The following is a 27,293-nucleotide window of genomic DNA, read 5'->3' on the forward strand; positions in this document are numbered from 1 at the left end:
ATTCACTTCATCATGCGCTCACTTTGCCACATTTACCACTTCATATTTTACTTCTTCTGCATTCATTTCAACATGCATTCACTTTGCCACATTTACCTCCCCCGAATTTACTTTGTCTGCATTCACTACACCATACATTCACTTTGTCACATTTACCACCTCACATTATACTGCTTCTGCATCCGCTTCACCATGCCTTCACGTTGCCACATTTACCACCTCGTATTTGACTTCTTCTACATTCACTTCACCATGCATCACTTTGCCACATTTACCACCTCATATTTTACTTCTTCTGTATTCAATTCAGCATGCATTCACTTTACCACATTTACCTCATCATACTTTACTTCTTCTGCATTCACTTCACCATGCACTCACTTTGCCACATTTACCTCCCCCTAATTTACTTCTTCTGCATTCACTACTCCATACATTCACTTTGTCACATTTACCATCTCATATTTTACTTCTTCTGCATTCACTTCACCATGCATCACTTTGCCACATTTACCACCTCATATTTTACTTCTTCTGTATTCAATTCAGCATGCATTCACTTTACCACATTTACCTCATCATACTTTACTTCTTCTGCATTCACTTCACCATGCACTAACTTTTCCACATTTATCTCCTCATATTTTACTGCTTCTGCATCCGCTTCACAATGCCTTCACTTTGCCACATTTACCACCTCGTATTTGACTTCTTCTACATTCACTTCACCATGCACTCACTTTGCCACATTTACCACCTCATATTTTACTTCTTCTGTATTCAATTCAGCATGCATTCACTGTGTCACATTTACCTCCCCCTAATTTACTTCTTCTGCATTCACTACTCCATACATTCACTTTGTCACATTTACCATCTCATATTTTACTTCTTCTGCATTCACTTCACCATGCACTAACTTTTCCACATTTATCTCCTCATATTTTACTGCTTCTGCATCCGCTTCACAATGCCTTCACTTTGCCACATTTACCACCTCGTATTTGACTTCTTCTACATTCACTTCACCATGCACTCACTTTGCCACATTTACCACCTCATATTTTACTTCTTCTGTATTCAATTCAGCATGCATTCACTTTGCCACATTTACCTCATCATACTTTACTTCTTCTGTATTCAATTCAGCATGCATTCACTTTGCCACATTTACCTCATCATGCTTTACTTCTTCTGCATTCACTTCACCATGCACTCACTTTGCCACATTTACCTCATCATACTTTACTTCTTCTGCATTCACTTCACCATGCACTCACTTTGCCACATTTACCATATCATATTTTACTTCTTCTGCATTCAATTCAGCATGCATTCACTGTGTCACATTTACCCCCCTAATTTAATTCTTCTGCATTCACTAAACCATACATTCACTTTGTCACATTTACCATCTCATATTTTACTTCCTCTGCATTCACTTCATCATGCACTAACTTTTCCACATTTATCTCCTCATATTTTACTTCTTCTGCATTCAATTCAGCATGCATTAACTTTGCCACATTTACCTCCACCTAATTTACTTCTTCTGCATTCAATTCAGCATGCATTCATTTTGTCACATTTACCCCCTCATATTTTACTTCTTCTGCTTTCACTTCACCATGCACTTACATTGCCACATTTACCACCTCATATTTTACTTCTTCTGCATTCGCTTCACCATGCATTCACTTCGCCACATTTACCACCTCATATCTTACTTCTTCTGCATTCACTTCAACATACATTCACTTTGCCACACGTACCTCCCCATACATTACTGCTTCTGCATTCACTTCACCATACATTCACTTTACCACATTTACCACCCCATAGTTTACTTCTTCTGCATTCACTTCACCATGCATTAACGTTGCCACATTTACCACCTCATATCTTACTTCTTCTGCATTCACTTCAACATACATTCACTTTGCCACATGTACCTCCCCATACATTAATTCTTCTGCATTCACTTCACCATACATTCACTTTGCACATTTACCACCCCATAGTTTAGTTCTTCTGCATTCACTTCACCATGCATTAACGTTGTCACATTTACCACCTCATATTTTACTTTTTCTGCATTCAATTCAGCATGTATTCACTTTGCTACATTAACCACCTCATATTTTACTTCTTCTGCATTCACTTCACTATGCAATGACTTTGTCACATTTACCACCTCATATTTTACTTCTTCTGCTTTCACTTCACTATGCACTTACATTGCGACATTTACCACCTCATATTTTACATCTTCTGCATTCAATTCAGCATGCACTCACTTTGTCACATTTGCCACCTCATATTTTACTTCTTCTGTATTCAATTCAGCATGCATTAACTTTGCCACATTTACCTCCACCTAATTTACTTCTTCTGCATTCAATTCAGCATGCATTCATTTTGTCACATTTACCCCCTCATATTTTACTTCTTCTGCATTCGCTTCACCATGCATTCACTTCGCCACATTTACCACCTCATATCTTACTTCTTCTGCATTCACTTCAACATACATTCACTTTGCCACATTTACCACCCCATAGTTTACTTCTTCTGCATTCACTTCACCATGCATTAACGTTGTCACATTTACCACCTCATATTTTACTTCGTCTGCATTCAATTCAGAATGCAATAACTTTGCCACATATATCACCTCATATTTTACTTTGTCTGCTTTCACTTCACTATGCATTCACTTTGTCACATTTACCACCTCATATTTTACTTTGTCTGCTTTCACTTCACCATGCATTCACTTCGCCACATTTACCACCTCATATTTTACTTTGTCTGCTTTCACTTCACTATGCATTCACTTTGTCACATTTATCACCTCATATTTTACTTTGTCTGCTTTCACTTCACCATGCATTCACTTCGCCACATTTACCACCTCATATCTTACTTCTTCTGCATTCACTTCACCATGCATTAACGTTGTCACATTTACCACCTCATATTTTACTTCGTCTGCATTCAATTCAGAATGCAATAACTTTGCCACATTTATCACCTCATATTTTACTTTGTCTGCTTTCACTTCACTATGCATTCACTTTGTCACATTTACCACCTCATATCTTACTTCTCCTGCATTCACTTCAACATACATTCACTTTGCCACATGTACTTCCCCATACATTAATTCTTCTGCATTCACTTCACCATACATTCACTTTGCCACATTTACCACCCCATAGTTTAGTTCTTCTGCATTCACTTCACCATGCATTAACATTGTCACATTTACCACCTCATATTTTACTTCTTCTGCATTCAATTCAGCTTGCATTCACTTTGCCACATTTATCACCTCATATTTTACTTCTTCTGCTTTCACTTGACCATGCACTCACATTGCCACATTTAGCACCTCATATTTTACTTCTTCTGCATTCAATTCAGCATGAATTCACTTTGCCACATTAACCCCCCCTAATTTACTTCTTCTGCATTCAAGGCACCATACATTCACTTTGCCACATTTACCACGTCATATTTGACTTCTTCTGCATTCACATTTACCATACATTCATGTTGTCACATTTCCCTCCCAATACTTTACTTCTTCTGCATTAACTTCACCATACATTCACTCTGTCACATTTACCTTCCAATATGTTACTTCTTCTGCAAACACTTCACCATACATTCACTTTGTCACATGTACCCCACCATACTTTACTTCTTCTGCATTGACTTTACCATGCACTCCCTTTGCCTCATTTACCACTTCATATTTTACTTCTTCTGCATTCAATTCAACATGCATTCACTTTGCCACATTTACCTCCCCCTAATTTACTTTGTCTGCATTCACTTCACCATACATTCACTTTGTCACATTTACCACCTCACATTTTACTCCATCTGCATCCACTTCACCATGCATTCACTTTGCCAAATTTACCACCTCGTATTTGACTTCTTCTTCATTCACTGCACCATGCACTCACTTTGCCACATTTACCTCCCCCTAATTTACTTCTTCTGCATTCAATTCAGCATGCACTCATTTTGTCACATTTACCCCCTCATATTTTACTTCTTCTGCTTTCACTTCACCATGCACTCACTTTGCCACATTTATCACCTAATATTTTACTTCTTCTGCATTCACTTCAACATACATTCACTTTGCCACATGTACCCCCATACATTAATTCTTCTGCATTCACTTCACCATGCATTCACCTTGCCACATTTACCACCCCATATTTTATTTCTTCTGCAGTTACTTCGCCATGCATTCACTTTGTCATTTTTACCACCTGATATTTTACTCCTTCTGCATTCAATTCAGCATGCATTCACTTTGTCACATTTACCCCATCATATTTTACTTATTCTGCTTTCACTTCACCATGCACTTACATTGCCACATTTACCACCTCATATTTTACTTCTTCTGCATTCAATTCAGCATGCACTCACTTTGCCACTTTTACCTCCCCCTAATTAACTTCTTCTGTATTCAATTCAGCTTGCATTCACTTTGCCACATTTACCTCCCCCTAATTTACTTCTTCTGTATTCACTACACCATACATTCACTTTGTCACATTTACCACCTCACATTTTATTTATTCTGTATCCGCTTCACCATGCATCCACTTTGCCATGTTTACCTCCTCATACTTTACTTCTTCTGCATTCACTTCACCATGCACTAACCTTTCCATATTTACCACCTCATATTTTACTTCTTCTGCATTCAATTCAGCATGCACTCACATTGCCACATTTACCACCTCATATTTTACTTCTTCTGCATTCAATTCAGCATGCATTCACTTTGCCACGTTTACCTCCCCCTAATTTACTTCTTCTGCATTCAGTACACCATACATTCACTTTGTCACATTTGCCACCTCATATTTTACTTCTTCAGCATTCGCTTCAGCATGCATTAACTTTGCCACATTTACCTCCACCTGATTTACTTCTTCTGCATTCAATTCAGCATGCACTCATTTTGTCACATTTACCCCCTCATATTTGACTTCTTCTGCATTCACTTTACCATGCACTCACTTTGCCACATTTACGTTCCCATACTTTACTTCTTCTGCATTCAGTTCACCATACATTCACTTTGTCACATTTACGTTCCCATACTTTACTTCTTCTGCAATCACTTCACCATACATTCACTTTGTCACATTTACCTCCCATACATTATTTCTTCTGCATTCACTTCACCATACATTCACTTTGTCACATTTACATCCTCCATATTCACTTCTTCTGCATTCACTTCACCATACATTCACTTTTTCATATTTACCACCTCATATTTCACTTCTTTTGCATTCACTTCATCATGCATTCACTTTGACACATTTACCACCTCTTATTTTACTTCTTCTGCATTCACTTCACCATGCATTCACTTTGACACATTTACCACCTCTTATATTACTTCTTCTGCATTCACTTCATCATGCATTCACTTTGACACATTTACCACCTCTTATTTTACTTCTTCTGCATTCACTTCACCATACATTCACTTTTTCATATTTACCACCTCATATTTCACTTCTTCTGCATTCACAACACCATACATTCACTTTGTCACATTTACCACCTCATATTTGACTTCTTCTGCATTCATTTCATTCATTCACTTTGCCACATTTACCACCTCATATTTTACTTCTTCTGCATTCAATTCAGCATGCATTCACTTTGCCACATTTACCACCTCATATTTTACTTCTTCTGCATTAACTTCACCATGTATTCACTTTGCCACATTTACCACCTGATATTTTACTCCTTCTGCATTCAATTCAGCATGCATTCACTTTGCCACTTTTACTTCCCCCTAATTTACTTCTTCTGTATTTAATTCAGCATGCCTTCACTTTGTCACATTTACCACCTCATATTTTACTTCTTTTGCTTTCACTTCACCATGTACTTACATTACCACATTTACCACCTCATATTTTATTTCTTCTGCATTCAATTCAGAATGCACTCACTTTGCCACAATTACCACCTCATATATTACTTCTTCTGCATTCAATTCAGCAAGCATTAACTTTGCCACATTTAAATCCACCTAATTTACTTCTTCTGCATTCAATTCAGCATGCATTCATTTTGTCACATTTACCCCCTCATATTTTACTTCTTCTGCTTTCTCTTCACCATGCACTCACATTGCCACATTTACCAAATCATATTTTACTTCTTCTGCATTCAATTCAGCATGCATTCACTTTGCCACATTTACCACCTCATATTTTACTTATTCTGCATTAACTTCACCATGCACTCACCTTGACACATTTACCACCTCATATTTTACTTCTTCTGCATTCAATTCAGCATGCACTCACTTTGCCACATTTACTTCCCCCTAATTTACTTCTTCTGCATTCAATTCAGCATGCATTCATTTTGTCACATTTACCCCTCATATTTGACTTCTACTGCATTCGCTTCACCATGCATTCACTTCGCCACATTTACCACCCCATAGTTTTCTTCTTCTGCATTCACTTCACCATGAATTAACGTTGTCACATTTACCACCTCATATTTTACTTCTTCTGCATTTAATTCAGCATGCATTCACTTTGCCACATTTATCACCTCACATTTGACTTCTTCTGCTTTCACTTCACCATGCACTCACATTGCCACATTAACCACCTCATATTTTATTTCTTCTGCATTCACTTCACTATGCATTCACTTTGTCACATTTACCACCTCATATTTTATTTCTTCTGCATTCACTTCAACATACATTCACTTTGCCACATGTACCTCCCCATACATTACTTCTTCTGCATTCACTTCACCATGTATTCACTTTGCACATTAACCACCTCATATTTTACTTCTTCTGCATTCACTTCACTATGCATTCACTTTGTCACATTTACCACCTGATATTTTACTCCTTCTGCATTCAATTCAGCATGCATTCACTTTGCCACTTTTACCTCCCCCTAATTTACTTCTTCTGTATTTAATTCAGAATGCCTTCACTTTGCCACATTTACCACCTCATATTTTACTTCTTCTTCATTCAATTCAGAATGCACTCACTTTGCCACAATTACCACCTCATATTTCACTTCTTCTGCATTCAATTCAGCATGCATTAACTTTGCCACATTTACCTCCCCCTAATTTACTTCTTCTGCATTCAATTCAGAATGCATTAATTTTGTCACATTTACCCCTCATATGTTACTTCTTCTGCATTCGCTTCACCATGCATTCACTTCGCCACATTTACCACCTCATATCTTACTTCTTCTGCATTCACTTCAACATACATTCACTTTATCACATGTACTTCCCCATACATTAATTCTTCTGCATTCACTTCACCATACATTCACTTTGCCACATTTACCACCCCATAGTTTAGTTCTTCTGCATTCGCTTCACCATGCATTCACTTCGCCACATTTACCACCTCATATCTTACTTCTTCTGCATTCACTTCAACATACATTCACTTTGCCACATGTACCTCCCCATACTTTACTTCTACTGCATTCACTTCACCATGCACTCACATTACCACGTTTACCTCCCCATACCTTACGTATTCTGCATTCACTTCACCATGTATTCACTTTGCCACATTAACCACCTCATATTTTACTTCTTCAGCATTCACTTCACTATGCATTCACTTTGTCACATTTACCACCTCATATTTTACTTCTTCTGCATTCACTTCACCATGCATTCACTTTGCCACATTTACCACCCCATATTTTACGTCTTCTGCATTCACTTCGCCATGCATTCACTTTGTCACATTTACCACCTGATATTTTTACTCCTTCTACATTCAATTCAGCATGCATTCACTTTGCCACTTTTACCTCTCCCTAATTTACTTCTTCTGCATTCAATTCAGCATGCATTCATTTTGTCACATTTACCCCCTCATATTTTACTTCTTCTGCATTCGCTTCACCATGCATTCACTTCGCCACATTTACCACCTCATATCTTACTTCTTCTGCATTCACTTCAACATACATTCACTTTGCCACATGTACCTCCCCATACATTACTTCTTCTGCTTTCACTTCACCATACATTCACTTTGCCACATTTACCACCCCATAGTTTACTTCTTCTGCATTCACTTCACCATGCATTTACGTTGTCACATTTACCACCTCATATTTTACTTCTTCTGCATTCAATTCAGAAGGCAATAACTTTGCCACATTTATCACCTCATATTTTACTTTGTCTGCTTTCACTTCACTATGCACTCACATTGCCACATTTACCTCCCCGTACCTTACGTATTCTGCATTCACTTCACCATGTATTCACTTTGTCACATTTATCACCTCATATTTTACTTCTTCTGCTTTCACTTCACTATGCACTTACATTGCCACATTTACCACCTCATATTTTACTTCTTCTGCATTCAATTCACTATGCATTCACTTTGTCACATTTATCACCTCATATTTTATTTCTTCTGCATTCACTTCACTATGCATTCACTTTGTCACATTTACCACCTCATATTTTACTTCTTCTGCTTTCACTTCACCATGCACTTACATTGCCACATTTACCACCTCATATTTTACTTCTTCTGCATTCAATTCAGAATGCACTCACTTTGCCACAATTACCACCTCATATTTTATTTCTTCTGCATTCACTTCACTATGCATTCACTTTATCCCATTTACCACCTGATATTTTACTCCTTCTGCATTCAATTCAGAATGCACTCACTTTGCCACAATTACCACCTCATATTTTATTTCTTCTGCATTCACTTCACTATGCATTCACTTTGTCACATTTACCACCTCATATTTTACTTCTTCTGCTTTCACTTCACCATGCACTTACATTGCCACATTTACCACCTCATATTTTACTTCTTCTGCATTCAATTCAGAATGCACTCACTTTGCCACAATTACCACCTCATATTTTATTTCTTCTGCATTCACTTCACTATGCATTCACTTTATCCCATTTACCACCTGATATTTTACTCCTTCTGCATTCAATTCAGAATGCACTCACTTTGCCACAATTACCACCTCATATTTTATTTCTTCTGCTTTCACTTCACTATGCACTCACATTGCCACATTAACCTCCCCATACCTTATGTATTCTGCATTCACTTCACCATGTATTCACTTTGCTACATTAACCACCTCATATTTTACTTCTTCTGCATTCACTTCACTATGAGTTCACTTTGTCACATTTACCACCTCATATTTTGCTTCTTCCGCATTCACTTCACCATGCATTCACTTTGTCACATTTACCACCTGATAGTTTTACTCATTCTACATTCAATTCAGCATGCATTCACTTTGCCACATTTACATCCACCTAATTTACTTCTTCTGCATTCAATTCAGCATGCATTCATTTTGTCACATTTACCCCCTCATATTTTACTTCTTCTGCTTTCACTTTACCATGCAATTACATTGCCACATTTACCACCTCATATTTTACTTCTTCTGCATTCAATTCAGAATGTATTCATTTTGTCACATTTACCCCTCATATTTGACTTCTTCTGCATGCGCTTCACCATGCATTCACTTTGCCACTTTTACCTCCCCCTAATTTACTTCTTCTGCATTCAATTCAGCTTGCATTCACGTTGTCACATTTACGCCCTCATATTTTACTTCTTCTGCTTTCACTTCACTATGCACTTACATTGCCACATTTACCACCTCATATTTTACTTCTTCTGCATACAATTCAGCATGCACTCACTTTGCCACATTTACCACCTCATATTTTACTTCTTCTGCATTCAATTCAACATGCATTAACTTTGGCACATTTACCTCCACCTAATTTAGTTCTTCTGCATTCAATTCAGCATGCATTTATTTTTGCACATATACCCCCTCATATTTTACTTCTTCTGCATTCGTTTCACCATGCATTCACTTCTTCACATTTACCACCTCATATTTTACTTCTTCTGCATTCACTTCAACATACATTCACTTTGCCAAATTGACCACCCCATATTTTACTTCTTCTGCATTCACTTCACTATGCGTTCACTTTGCCACATTTACCACCTCATATTTTACTTCTTCTGTATTCACTTCACCTGCATTCACTTTGTCACATTTACCACCCCATATTTTACTTCTTCTGCATTCAATTAAGCATGCATTCACTTTGCCACATTAATAACCTCATATTTTACTTCTTCCGCTTTCACTTCACCATGCACTCACTTTGCCAAATTTACCACCTCATATTTTACTCCTTCTGCATTCAATTCAGCATGCATTCACTTTGCCACATTTATCACCTCATATTTTATTTCTTCTGCATTCAATTCAGCATGCATTAACTTTGCCACATTTACCTCACCCTAATTAACTTCTTCTGCATTCAATTCAGAATGCATTCATTTTATCACATTTACCCCTCATATTTTACTTCTTCTGCATTTGCTTCACCATGCATTCACTTCGCCACATTTACCACCTCATATCTTACTTCGTCTGCATTCACTTCAACATACATTCACTTTGCCACATGTACCTCCCCATACATTAATTCTTCTGCATTCACTTCACCATACATTCACTTTGCCACATTTACCACCCCATAGTTTACTTCTTCTGCATTCACTTCACCATGCATTAACGTTGTCACATTTACCACCTCATATTTTACTTCTTCTGCATTCAATTCAGCATGCATTCACTTTGCCACATTCACCACCTCATATTTTACTTCTTCTGCATTCACTTCACTATGCATTCACTTTGTCACATTTACCACCTCATATTTTACTTCTTCTGCATTCACTTCAACATACATTCACTTTGCTACATGTACCTCCCCATACATTAATTCTTCTGCATTCACTTCACCATGCATTCACCTTGCCACATTTACCACCCCATATTTTACTTCTTCTGCATTTACTTCGCCATGCATTCACTCTGTCACATTTACCACCTGATATTTTACTTCTTCAGCATTCAATTCTGCATGCACTCACTTTGCCACAATTACCACCTCATATTTGACTTCTTCTGCATTCAATTCAGCATGCATTAACTTTGCCACATTTACCTCCACCTAATTTACTTCTTCTGCATTCAATTCAGCATGCATTCATTTTGTCACATTTACCACCGCATATTTTTACTTCTTCTGCATTCAATTCAGCATGCATTCACTTTGCCACATTTACCACCTCACGTTTTACTTCTTCTGCTTTCACTTTACCATTCAATTACATTGCCACATTTACCACCTCATATTTTACTTCTTCTGCATTCAATTCAGAATGTATTCATTTTGTCACATTTACCCCTCATATTTGACTTCTTCTGCATGCGCTTCACCATGCATTCACTTTGCCACTTTTACCTCCCCCTAATTTACTTCTTCTGCATTCAATTCAGCTTGCATTCACGTTGTCACATTTACGCCCTCATATTTTACTTCTTCTGCTTTCACTTCACTATGCACTTACATTGCCACATTTACCACCTCATATTTTACTTCTTCTGCATACAATTCAGCATGCACTCACTTTGCCACATTTACCACCTCATATTTTACTTCTTCTGCATTCAATTCAACATGCATTAACTTTGGCACATTTACCTCCACCTAATTTAGTTCTTCTGCATTCAATTCAGCATGCATTTATTTTTGCACATATACCCCCTCATATTTTACTTCTTCTGCATTCGTTTCACCATGCATTCACTTCTTCACATTTACCACCTCATATTTTACTTCTTCTGCATTCACTTCAACATACATTCACTTTGCCAAATTGACCACCCCATATTTTACTTCTTCTGCATTCACTTCACTATGCGTTCACTTTGCCACATTTACCACCTCATATTTTACTTCTTCTGCATTCACTTCACCTGCATACACTTTGTCACATTTACCACCCCATATTTTACTTCTTCTGCATTCAATTAAGCATGCATTCACTTTGCCACATTAATAACCTCATATTTTACTTCTTCCGCTTTCACTTCACCATGCACTCACTTTGCCACATTTACCACCTCATATTTTACTCCTTTTGCATTCAATTCAGCATGCATTCACTTTGCCACATTTATCACCTCATATTTTATTTCTTCTGCATTCAATTCAGCATGCATTAACTTTGCCACATTTACCTCACCCTAATTAACTTCTTCTGCATTCAATTCAGAATGCATTCATTTTATCACATTTACCCCTCATATTTTACTTCTTCTGCATTTGCTTCACCATGCATTCACTTCGCCACATTTACCACCTCATATCTTACTTCGTCTGCATTCACTTCAACATACATTCACTTTGCCACATGTACCTCCCCATACATTAATTCTTCTGCATTCACTTCACCATACATTCACTTTGCCACATTTACCACCCCATAGTTTACTTCTTCTGCATTCACTTCACCATGCATTAACGTTGTCACATTTACCACCTCATATTTTACTTCTTCTGCATTCAATTCAGCATGCATTCACTTTGCCACTTTCACCACCTCATATTTTACTTCTTCTGCATTCACTTCACTATGCATTCACTTTGTCACATTTACCACCTCATATTTTACTTCTTCTGCATTCACTTCAACATACATTCACTTTGCTACATGTACCTCCCCATACATTAATTCTTCTGCATTCACTTCGCCATGCATTCACCTTGCCACATTTACCACCCCATATTTTACTTCTTCTGCATTTACTTCACCATGCATTCACTCTGTCACATTTACCACCTGATATTTTACTTCTTCAGCATTCAATTCTGCATGCACTCACTTTGCCACAATTACCACCTCATATTTGACTTCTTCTGCATTCAATTCAGCATGCATTAACTTTGCCACATTTACCTCCACCTAATTTACTTCTTCTGCATTCAATTCAGCATGCATTCATTTTGTCACATTTACCACCGCATATTTTTCCTTCTTCTGCATTCAATTCAGCATGCATTCACTTTGCCACATTTACCACCTCACGTTTTACTTCTTCTGCTTTCACTTGACCATGCACTCACATTGCCACATTTACCACCTCATATTTTACTTCTTCTGCATTCAATTCAGCATGAATTCACTTTGCCACATTAACCCCCGCTAATTTACTTCTTCTGCATTCAAGGCACCATACATTCACGTTGTCACATTTACCACCTCATATTTTACTTCTTCTGCATTACCTTCACCATGCATTCACTTTGTCAGATTTACCCCCTCATATTTTAATTCCTCTGCATTTGCTTCACCATGCACTCACTTTGCCACATTTACCACCTCATATTTTACTTCTTCTGCATTCAATTCAACATGCATTAACTTTGGCACATTTACCTCCACCTAATTTAGTTCTTCTGCATTCAATTCAGCATGCATTTATTTTTGCACATATACCCCCTCATATTTTACTTCTTCTGCATTCGTTTCACCATGCATTCACTTCTTCACATTTACCACCTCATATTTTACTTCTTCTGCATTCACTTCAACATACATTCACTTTGCCAAATTGACCACCCCATATTTTACTTCTTCTGCATTCACTTCACTATGCGTTCACTTTGCCACATTTACCACCTCATATTTTACTTCTTCTGCATTCACTTCACTTGCATACACTTTGTCACATTTACCACCCCATATTTTACTTCTTCTGCATTCAATTAAGCATGCATTCACTTTGCCACATTAATAACCTCATATTTTACTTCTTCCGCTTTCACTTCACCATGCACTCACTTTGCCACATTTACCACCTCATATTTTACTCCTTCTGCATTCAATTCAGCATGCATTCACTTTGCCACATTTATCACCTCATATTTTATTTCTTCTGCATTCAATTCAGAATGCATTCATTTTATCACATTTACCCCTCATATTTTACTTCTTCTGCATTTGCTTCACCATGCATTCACTTCGCCACATTTACCACCTCATATCTTACTTCGTCTGCATTCACTTCAACATACATTCACTTTGCCACATGTACCTCCCCATACATTAATTCTTCTGCATTCACTTCACCATACATTCACTTTGCCACATTTACCACCCCATAGTTTACTTCTTCTGCATTCACTTCACCATGCATTAACGTTGTCACATTTACCACCTCATATTTTACTTCTTCTGCATTCAATTCAGCATGCATTCACTTTGCCACTTTCACCACCTCATATTTTACTTCTTCTGCATTCACTTCACTATGCATTCACTTTGTCACATTTACCACCTCATATTTTACTTCTTCTGCATTCACTTCAACATACATTCACTTTGCTACATGTACCTCCCCATACATTAATTCTTCTGCATTCACTTCGCCATGCATTCACCTTGCCACATTTACCACCCCATATTTTACTTCTTCTGCATTTACTTCACCATGCATTCACTCTGTCACATTTACCACCTGATATTTTACTTCTTCAGCATTCAATTCTGCATGCACTCACTTTGCCACAATTACCACCTCATATTTGACTTCTTCTGCATTCAATTCAGCATGCATTAACTTTGCCACATTTACCTCCACCTAATTTACTTCTTCTGCATTCAATTCAGCATGCATTCATTTTGTCACATTTACCACCGCATATTTTTACTTCTTCTGCATTCAATTCAGCATGCATTCACTTTGCCACATTTACCACCTCACGTTTTACTTCTTCTGCTTTCACTTGACCATGCACTCACATTGCCACATTTACCACCTCATATTTTACTTCTTCTGCATTCAATTCAGCATGAATTCACTTTGCCACATTAACCCCCGCTAATTTACTTCTTCTGCATTCAAGGCACCATACATTCACGTTGTCACATCTACCACCTCATATTTTACTTCTTCTGCATTACCTTCACCATGCATTCACTTTGTCAGATTTACCCCCTCATATTTTAATTCCTCTGCATTTGCTTCACCATGCATTCACTTTGCCACATTTACCACGTCATATTTGACTTCTTCTGCATTCACATTTACCATACATTCATGTTGTCACATTTCCCTCCCAATACTTTACTTCTTCTGCATTAAATTCACCATACATTCACTCTGTCACATTTACCTTAAAATACGTTACTTCTTCTGCAAACACTTCACCATACATTCACTTTGTCACATGTACCCCACCATACTTTACTTCTTCTGCATTGACTTTACCATGCACTCCCTTTGCCTCATTTACCACTTCATATTTTACTTCTTCTGCATTCAATTCAACATGCATTCACTTTGCAACATTTACCTCCCCCTAATTTACTTCGTCTGCATTCACTTCACCATACATTCACTTTGTCACATTTACCACCTCACATTTTACTCCATCTGCATCCACTTCACCATGCATTCACTTTGCCAAATTTACCACCTCGTATTTGACTTCTTCTTCATTCACTGCACCATGCACTCACTTTGCCACATTTACCTCCCCCTAATTTACTTCTTCTGCATTCAATTCAGCATGCACTCATTTTGTCACATTTACCCCCTCATATTTTACTTCTTCTGCTTTCACTTCACCATGCACTCACTTTGCCACATTTATCACCTAATATTTTACTTCTTCTGCATTCACTTCAACATACATTCACTTTGCCACATGTACCCCCCATACATTAATTCTTCTGCATTCACTTCACCATGCATTCACCTTGCCACATTTACCACCCCATATTTTACTTATTCTGCTTTCACTTCACCATGCACTTACATTGCCACATTTACCACCTCATATTTTACTTCTTCTACATTCAATTCAGCATGCACTCCCTTTGCCACAATTACCACCTCATATTTGACTTCCTCTGCATTCAATTCAGCATGCATTAACTTTGCCACATTTACCTCCACCTAATGTACTTCTTCTGCATTCAATTCAGCATGCATTCATATTGTCACATTTACCCCCTCATATTTTACCTCTTCTGCTTTAACTTCACCATGCACTCACTTTGTCACATTTACCACCTCATATTTTACTTCTTCTGCATTCAATTCAGCATGCATTCACTTTGCCACATTTACCACCTCATATTTTACTTCTTCTGCATTAACTTCACCATGCACTCACTTTGTCACATTTACCACCTCATATTTTACTTCTTCTGCATTCAATTCAGCATGCATTAACTTTGCCACATTTACCTCGCCATAATTTACTTCTTCTGCATTCACTTCACCATACATTCACTTTGTCACATTTACATTCCCATACTTTACTTCTTCTGCAATCACTTCGCCATACATTCACTTTGTCACATTTACCTCCCCATACATTATTTCTTCTGCATTCACTTCACCATACAATCACTTTGTCAGATTTAAATCCTCCATGTTCACTTCTTCTGCATTTACTTCACCATACATTCACTTTTTCATATGTACCTCCTCATATTTTACTTCTTCTGCATTCACTTCACCATGCATTCACTTTGACACTTTTACCACCTCTTATTTTACTTCTTCTGCATTCACTTCACCATACATTCACTTTGCCACATTTACCTTTCCCTTAATTTAGTTATTCTGCATTCACGACGCCATACATTCACTTTGTCACATTTACCACCACATATTGTACTTCTTCTGCATTCATTTCATGCATTCACTTTGCCACATTTCGCACCTCGTGTTTTACATCTTCTGCATTCACTTCACCATGCACTCACATTGCCACATTTACCACCTCATATTTTACTTCTTCTGCATTCACATCAACATACATTCACTTTGCCACATGTACCTCCCCATACATTACTTCTTCTGCATCCACTTCACCATGCATTTACTTTGCCACATTTACCACCCCATATTTTACTTCTTCTGCATTCACTTCACCGTGCATCACTTTGTCACATTTACTACCTCATATTTTACTCCTTCTGCATTCAATTCAGCATGCACTCCCTTTGCCACAATTACCACCTCATATTTGACTTCCTCTGCATTCAATTCAGCATGCATTAACTTTGCCACATTTACCTCCACCTAATGTTGTTCTTCTGCATTCAATTCAGCATGCATTCATTTTGTCACATTTACCCCCTCATATTTTACCTCTTCTGCTTTCACTTCACCATGCACTCACTTTGTCACATTTACCACCTCATATTTTACTTCTTCTGCATTCAATTCAGCATGCATTCACTTTGCCACATTTACCACCTCATATTTTACTTCTTCTGCATTAACTTCACCATGCACTCACTTTGTCACATTTACCACCTCATATTTTACTTCTTCTGCATTCAATTCAGCATGCATTAACTTTGCCACATTTACCTCGCCATAATTTACTTCTTCTGCATTCACTTCACCATACATTCACTTTGTCACATTTACATTCCCATGCTTTACTTCTTCTGCAATCACTTCGCCATACATTCACTTTGTCACATTTACCTCCCCATACATTATTTCTTCTGCATTCACTTCACCATACAATCACTTTGTCAGATTTAAATCCTCCATGTTCACTTCTTCTGCATTCACTTCACCATACATTCACTTTTTCATATGTACCTCTTCATATTTTACTTCTTCTGCATTCACTTCACCATGCATTCACTTTGACACTTTTACCACCTCTTATTTTACTTCTTCTGCATTCACTTCACCATACATTCACTTTGCCACATTTACCTTTCCCTTAATTTAGTTATTCTGCATTCACGACACCATACATTCACTTTGTCACATTTACCACCACATATTGTACTTCTTCTGCATTCATTTCATGCATTCACTTTGCCACATTTCGCACCTCGTGTTTTACATCTTCTGCATTCACTTCACCATGCACTCACATTGCCACATTTACCACCTCATATTTTACTTCTTCTGCATTCACTTCAACATACATTCACTTTGCCACATGTACCTCCCCATACATTACTTCTTCTGCATCCACTTCACCATGCATTTACTTTGCCACATTTACTACCCCATATTTTACTTCTTCTGCATTCACTTCACCGTGCATCACTTTGTCACATTTACCCCCTCATATTTTACTTCTTCTGCTTTCACTTCACCATGCACTTACATTGCCGCATTTACCACATCATATTTGACTTCTTCTGGATTCAATTCAGCATGCATTCACTTTGCCACATTTACCTCCCCCTAATTTACTTCTTCTGTATTCACTACACCATACATTCACTTTGTCACATTTACCACCTCACATTTTATTTATTCTGTATCCGCTTCACCATGCATCCACTTTGCCATGTTTACCTCCTCATACTTTACTTCTTCTGCATTCACTTCACCATGCACTAACCTTTCCATATTTACCACCTCATATTTTACTTCTTCTGCATTCAATTCAGCATGCACTCACATTGCCACATTTACCACCTCATATTTTACTTCTTCTGCATTCAATTCAGCATGCATTCACTTTGCCACGTTTACCTCCCCCTAATTTACTTCTTCTGCGTTCAGTACACCATACATTCACTTTGTCACATTTGCCACCTCATATTTTACTTCTTCTGCATTCGCTTCAGCATGCATTAACTTTGCCACATTTACCTCCACCTGATTTACTTCTTCTGCATTCAATTCAGCATGCACTCATTTTGTCACATTTACCCCCTCATATTTGACTTCTTCTGCATTCACTTTACCATGCACTCACTTTGCCACATTTACGTTCCCATACTTTACTTCTTCTGCATTCAGTTCACCATACATTCACTTTGTCACATTTACGTTCCCATACTTTACTTCTTCTGCAATCACTTCACCATACATTCACTTTGTCACATTTACCTCCCATACATTATTTCTTCTGCATTCACTTCACCATACATTCATTTTGTCACATTTACATCCTCCATATTCACTTCTTCTGCATTCACTTCACCATACATTCACTTTTTCATATTTACCACCTCATATTTCACTTCTTTTGCATTCACTTCATCATGCATTCACTTTGACACATTTACCACCTGTTATTTTACTTCTTCTGCATTCACTTCACCATGCATTCACTTTGACACATTTACCACCTCTTATATTACTTCTTCTGCATTCACTTCATCATGCATTCACTTTGACACATTTACCACCTCTTATTTTACTTCGTCTGCATTCACTTCACCATACATTCACTTTTTCATATTTACCACCTCATATTTCACTTCTTCTGCATTCACGACACCATACATTCACTTTGTCACATTTACCACCTCATATTTTACTTCTTCTGCATTCATTTCCTTCATTCACTTTGCCACATTTACCACCTCATATTTTACTTCTTCTGCATTCAATTCAGCATGCATTCACTTTGCCACATTTACCACCTCATATTTTACTTATTCTGCATTAACTTCACCATGCACTCACTTTTTCACATTTATCACCTCATATTTTACTTCATCTGCATTCACTTCAACATACATTCACTTTGCCACATGTACCTCCCCATACATTACATCTTCTGCATTCAGTTCACCATACATTCACTTTGCCACATTTACCACCCCATAGTTCACTTCTTCTGCATTCACTTCACCATGCATTAACGTTGTCACATTTACCACCTCATATTTACTTCTTCTGCATTCACTTTACCAACATTCACATTTACCATACATTCACGTTGTCACATTTACCTTCCCATACTTTACTTCTACTGCTTTCACTTCACCATGCACTCACATTGCCACATTTACACCTCATATTTTATTTCTTCTGCTTTCACTTCACCATGCACTCACATTACCAGATTTACCACCTTATATTTTACTTCTTCTGCATTCTATTCAGCATGAATTCACTTTGCCAAATTTACCACCTCATGTTTTACTTCTTCTGCATTAACTTCACCATGTATACACTTACCACATTTACCACCTGATATTTTACTCCTTCTGCATTCAATTCAGCATGCATTCACTTTGCCACTTTTACTTCCCCCTAATTTACTTCTTCTGTATTTAATTCAGCATGCCTTCACTTTGCCACATTTACCACCTCATATTTTACTTCTTTTGCTTTCACTTCACCATGTACTTACATTACCACATTTACCACCTCATATTTTATTTCTTCTGCATTCAATTCAGAATGCACTCACTTTGCCACAATTACCACCTCATATATTACTTCTTCTGCATTCAATTCAGCAAGCATTAACTTTGCCACATTTAAATCCACCTAATTTACTTCTTCTGCATTCAATTCAGCATGCATTCACTTTGCCACATTTACCACCTCATATTTTACTTATTCTGCATTAACTTCACCATGCACTCACCTTGACACATTTACCACCTCATATTTTACTTCTTCTGCATTCAATTCAGCATGCACTCACTTTGCCACATTTACTTCCCCCTAATTTACTTCTTCTGCATTCAATTCAGAATGTATTCATTTTGTCACATTTACCCCTCATATTTGACTTCTTCTGCATTCGCTTCACCATGCATTCACTTCGCCACATTTACCACCCCATAGTTTTCTTATTCTGCATTCACTTCACCATGAATTAACGTTGTCACATTTACCACCTCATATTTTACTTCTTCTGCATTTAATTCAGCATGCATTCACTTTGCCACATTTATCACCTCACATTTGACTTCTTCTGCTTTCACTTCACCATGCACTCACATTGCCACATTAACCACCTCATATTGTATTTCTTCTGCATTCACTTCACTATGCATTCACTTTGTCACATTTACCACCTCATATTTTATTTCTTCTGCATTCACTTCAACATACATTCACTTTGCCACATGTACCTCCCCATACATTACTTCTTCTGCATTCACTTCACCATGTATTCACTTTGCACATTAACCACCTCATATTTTACTTCTTCTGCATTCACTTCACTATGCATTCACTTTGTCACATTTACCACCTGATATTTTACTCCTTCTGCATTCAATTCAGCATGCATTCACTTTGCCACTTTTACCTCCCCCTAATTTACTTCTTCTGTATTTAATTCAGCATGCCTTCACTTTGCCACATTTACCACCTCATATTTTACTTCTTCTGCATTCAATTCAGAATGCACTCACTTTGCCACAATTACCACCTCATATTTCACTTCTTCTGCATTCAATTCAGCATGCATTAATTTTGTCACATTTACCCCTCATATGTTACTTCTTCTGCATTCGCTTCACCATGCATTCACTTCGCCACATTTACCACCTCATATCTTACTTCTTCTGCATTCACTTCAACATACATTCACTTTGTCACATGTACTTCCCCATACATTAATTCTTCTGCATTCACTTCACCATACATTCACTTTGCCACATTTACCACCCCATAGTTTAGTTCTTCTGCATTCGCTTCACCATGCATTCACTTCGCCACATTTACCACCTCATATCTTACTTCTTCTGCATTCACTTCAACATACATTCACTTTGCCACATGTACCTCCCCATACTTTACTTCTACTGCATTCACTTCACCATGCACTCACATTACCACGTTTACCTCCCCATACCTTACGTATTCTGCATTCACTTCACCATGTATTCACTTTGCCACATTAACCACCTCATATTTTACTTCTTCAGCATTCACTTCACTATGCATTCACTTTGCCACATTTACCACCCCATATTTTACGTCTTCTGCATTCACTTCGCCATGCATTCACTTTGTCACATTTACCACCTGATATTTTTACTCCTTCTACATTCAATTCAGCATGCATTCACTTTGCCACTTTTACCTCTCCCTAATTTACTTCTTCTGCATTCAATTCAGCATGCATTCATTTTGTCACATTTACCCCCTCATATTTTACTTCTTCTGCATTCGCTTCACCATGCATTCACTTCGCCACATTTACCACCTCATATCTTACTTCTTCTGCATTCACTTCAACATACATTCACTTTGCCACATGTACCTCCCCATACATTACTTCTTCTGCTTTCACTTCACCATACATTCACTTTGCCACATTTACCACCCCATAGTTTACTTCTTCTGCATTCACTTCACCATGCATTTACGTTGTCACATTTACCACCTCATATTTTACTTCTTCTGCATTCAATTCAGAAGGCAATAACTTTGCCACATTTATCACCTCACATTTGACTTCTTCTGCTTTCACTTCACCATGCACTCACATTACCACGTTTACCTCCCCATACCTTACGTATTCTGCATTCACTTCACCATGTATTCACTTTGCCACATTAACCACCTCATATTTTACTTCTTCAGCATTCACTTCACTATGCATTCACTTTGCCACATTTACCACCCCATATTTTACGTCTTCTGCATTCACTTCGCCATGCATTCACTTTGTCACATTTACCACCTGATATTTTTACTCCTTCTACATTCAATTCAGCATGCATTCACTTTGCCACTTTTACCTCTCCCTAATTTACTCCTTCTGCATTCAATTCAGCATGCATTCATTTTGTCACATTTACCCCCTCATATTTTACTTCTTCTGCATTCGCTTCACCATGCATTCACTTCGCCACATTTACCACCTCATATCTTACTTCTTCTGCATTCACTTCAACATACATTCACTTTGCCACATGTACCTCCCCATACATTACTTCTTCTGCTTTCACTTCACCATACATTCACTTTGCCACATTTACCACCCCATAGTTTACTTCTTCTGCATTCACTTCACCATGCATTTACGTTGTCACATTTACCACCTCATATTTTACTTCTTCTGCATTCAATTCAGAAGGCAATAACTTTGCCACATTTATCACCTCACATTTGACTTCTTCTGCTTTCACTTCACCATGCACTCACATTGCCACATTTACCTCCCCGTACCTTACGTATTCTGCATTCACTTCACCATGTATTCACTTTGCCACATTAACCACCTCATATTTTACTTCTTCTGCATTCACTTCACTATGCATTCACTTTGTCACATTTATCACCTCATATTTTATTTCTTCTGCATTCACTTCACTATGCATTCACTTTGTCACATTTACCACCTCATATTTTACTTCTTCTGCTTTCACTTCACCATGCACTTACATTGCCACATTTACCACCTCATATTTCACTTCTTCTGCATTCAATTCAGAATGCACTCACTTTGCCACAATTACCACCTCATATTTTATTTCTTCTGCATTCACTTCACTATGCATTCACGTTGCCACAATTACCACCTCATATTTTATTTCTTCTGCATTCACTTCACTATGCACTCACATTGCCACATTAACCTCCCCATACCTTATGTATTCTGCATTCACTTCACCATGTATTCACTTTGCTACATTAACCACCTCATATTTTACTTCTTCTGCATTCACTTCACTATGAGTTCACTTTGTCACATTTACCACCTCATATTTTGCTTCTTCCGCATTCACTTCACCATGCATTCACTTTGTCACATTTACCACCTAATAGTTTTACTCATTCTACATTCAATTCAGCATGCATTCACTTTGCCACATTTACATCCACCTAATTTACTTCTTCTGCATTCAATTCAGCATGCATTCATTTTGTCACATTTACCCCCTCATATTTTACTTCTTCTGCTTTCACTTCACCATGCAATTACATTGCCACATTTACCACCTCATATTTTACTTCTTCTGCATTCAATTCAGAATGTATTCATTTTGTCACATTTACCCCTCATATTTGACTTCTTCTGCATTCGCTTCACCATGCATTCACTTTGCCACTTTTACCTCCTCCTAATTTACTTCTTCTGCATTCAATTCAGCTTGCATTCACGTTGTCACATTTACGCCCTCATATTTTACTTCTTCTGCTTTCACTTCACTATGCACTTACATTGCCACATTTACCACCTCATATTTTACTTCTTCTGCATACAATTCAGCATGCACTCACTTTGCCACATTTACCACCTCATATTTTACTTCTTCTGCATTCAATTCAACATGCATTAACTTTGGCACATTTACCTCCACCTAATTTAGTTCTTCTGCATTCAATTCAGCATGCATTTATTTTTGCACATTTACCCCCTCATATTTTACTTCTTCTGCATTCGTTTCACCATGCATTCACTTCTTCACATTTACCACCTCATATTTTACTTCTTCTGCATTCACTTCAACATACATTCACTTTGCCAAATTGACCACCCCATATTTTACTTCTTCTGCATTCACTTCACTATGCGTTCACTTTGCCACATTTACCACCTCATATTTTACTTCTTCTGCATTCACTTCAGCTGCATTCACTTTGTCACATTTACCACCCCATATTTTACTTCTTCTGCATTCAATTAAGCATGCATTCACTTTGCCACATTAATAACCTCATATTTTACTTCTTCCGCTTTCACTTCACCATGCACTCGCTTTGCCACATTTACCACCTCATATTTTACTCCTTCTGCATTCAATTCAGCATGCATTCACTTTGCCACATTTATCACCTCATATTTTATTTCTTCTGCATTCAATTCAGCATGCATTAACTTTGCCACATTTACCTCACCCTAATTAACTTCTTCTGCATTCAATTCAGAATGCATTCATTTTATCACATTTACCCCTCATATTTTACTTCTTCTGCATTTGCTTCACCATGCATTCACTTCGCCACATTTACCACCTCATATCTTACTTCTTCTGCATTCACTTCAACATACATTCACTTTGCCACATGTACCTCCCCATACATTAATTCTTCTGCATTCACTTCACCATACATTCACTTTGCCACATTTACCACCCCATAGTTTACTTCTTCTGCATTCACTTCACCATGCATTAACGTTGTCACATTTACCACCTCATATTTTACTTCTTCTGCATTCAATTCAGCATGCATTCACTTTGCCACATTCACCACCTCATATTTTACTTCTTCTGCATTCACTTCACTATGCATTCACTTTGTCACATTTACCACCTCATATTTTACTTCTTCTGCATTCACTTCAACATACATTCACTTTGCTACATGTACCTCCCCATACATTAATTCTTCTGCATTCACTTCACCATGCATTCACCTTGCCACATTTACCACCCCATATTTTACTTCTTCTGCATTTACTTCGCCATGCATTCACTCTGTCACATTTACCACCTGATATTTTACTTCTTCAGCATTCAATTCTGCATGCACTCACTTTGCCACAATTACCACCTCATATTTGACTTCTTCTGCATTCAATTCAGCATGCATTAACTTTGCCACATTTACCTCCTCCTAATTTACTTCTTCTGCATTCAATTCAGCATGCATTCATTTTGTCACATTTACCTCCTCATATTTTACTTCTTCTGCTTTTACTTCACCATGCACTTACATTGCCACATTTACCACCGCATATTTTTACTTCTTCTGCATTCAATTCAGCATGCATTCACTTTGCCACATTTACCACCGCATATTTTACTTATTCTGCATTAACTTCACCATGCACTCACTTTGACACATGTACCACCTCATATTTTACTTCTTCTGCATTCAATTCAGCATGCATTAACTTTGCCACATTTACCTCCCCCTAATTTACTTCTTCTGCATTCAATTCAGAATGCATTCATTTTGTCACATTTACCCCTCATATTTTACTTCTTCTGCATTCGCTTCAGCATGCATTCACTTCGCCACATTTACCACCTCATATCTTACTTCTTCTGCATTCACTTCAACATACATTCACTTTGCCACATGTACCTCCCCATACTTTACTTCTACTGCATTCACTTCACCATACATTCACTTTGCCACATTTACCACCCCATAGTTTACTTCTTCTGCATTCACTTCACCATGCATTAACGTTGTCACATTTACCCCTCATATTTTACTTCTTCTGCATTCGCTTCAGCATGCATTCACTTCGCCACATTTACCACCTCATATCTTACTTCTTCTGCATTCACTTCAACATACATTCACTTTGCCACATGTACCTCCCCATACTTTACTTCTACTGCATTCACTTCACCATGCACTCACTTTGACACATTTACCACCTCATATTTTACTTCTTCTGCATTTAATTCAGCATGCATTAACTTTGCCACATTTACCTCCCCCTAATTTACTTCTTCTGCATTCAATTCAGAATGCATTAATTTTGTCACATTTACCCCTCATATGTTACTTCTTCTGCATTCGCTTCACCATGCATTCACTTCGCCACATTTACCACCTCATATCTTACTTCTTCTGCATTCACTTCAACATACATTCACTTTGTCACATGTACTTCCCCATACATTAATTCTTCTGCATTCACTTCACCATACATTCACTTTGCCACATTTACCACCCCATAGTTTAGTTCTTCTGCATTCGCTTCACCATGCATTCACTTCGCCACATTTACCACCTCATATCTTACTTCTTCTGCATTCACTTCAACATACATTCACTTTGCCACATGTACCTCCCCATACTTTACTTCTACTGCATTCACTTCACCATGCACTCACATTACCACGTTTACCTCCCCATACCTTACGTATTCTGCATTCACTTCACCATGTATTCACCTTGTCACATTTACCACCTGATATGTTTACTCCTTCTACATTCAATTCAGCATGCATTCACTTTGCCACTTTTACCTCTCCCTAATTTACTTCTTCTGCATTCAATTCAGCATGCATTCATTTTGTCACATTTACCCCCTCATATTTTACTTCTTCTGCATTCGCTTCACCATGCATTCACTTCGCCACATTTACCACCTCATATCTTACTTCTTCTGCATTCACTTCAACATACATTCACTTTGCCACATGTACCTCCCCATACATTACTTCTTCTGCTTTCACACTTCACCATACATTCACTTTTCCACATTCATCACCCCATAGTTTACTTCTTCTGCATTCACTTCACCATGCATTTACATTGTCACATTTACCACCTCATATTTGACTTCTTCTGCATTCAATTCAGCATGCATTAACTTTGCCACATTTACCTCCACCTAATTTACTTCTTCTGCATTCAATTCAGCATGCATTCATTTTGTCACATTTACCTCCTCATATTTTACTTCTTCTGCTTTTACTTCACCATGCACTTACATTGCCACATTTACCACTGCATATTTTTACTTCTTCTGCATTCAATTCAGCATGCATTCACTTTGCCACATTTACCACCTCATATTTTACTTATTCTGCATTAACTTCACCATGCACTCACTTTGACACATATACCACCTCATATTTTAATTCTTCTGCATTCAATTCA

The sequence above is a fragment of the Ambystoma mexicanum genome, chromosome 14 (genome assembly GCF_040938575.1).
Source record: "Ambystoma mexicanum isolate Mex_15411 chromosome 14, UKY_AmexF1_1, whole genome shotgun sequence".
Taxonomy (NCBI): Eukaryota; Metazoa; Chordata; class Amphibia; order Caudata; family Ambystomatidae; genus Ambystoma; species Ambystoma mexicanum.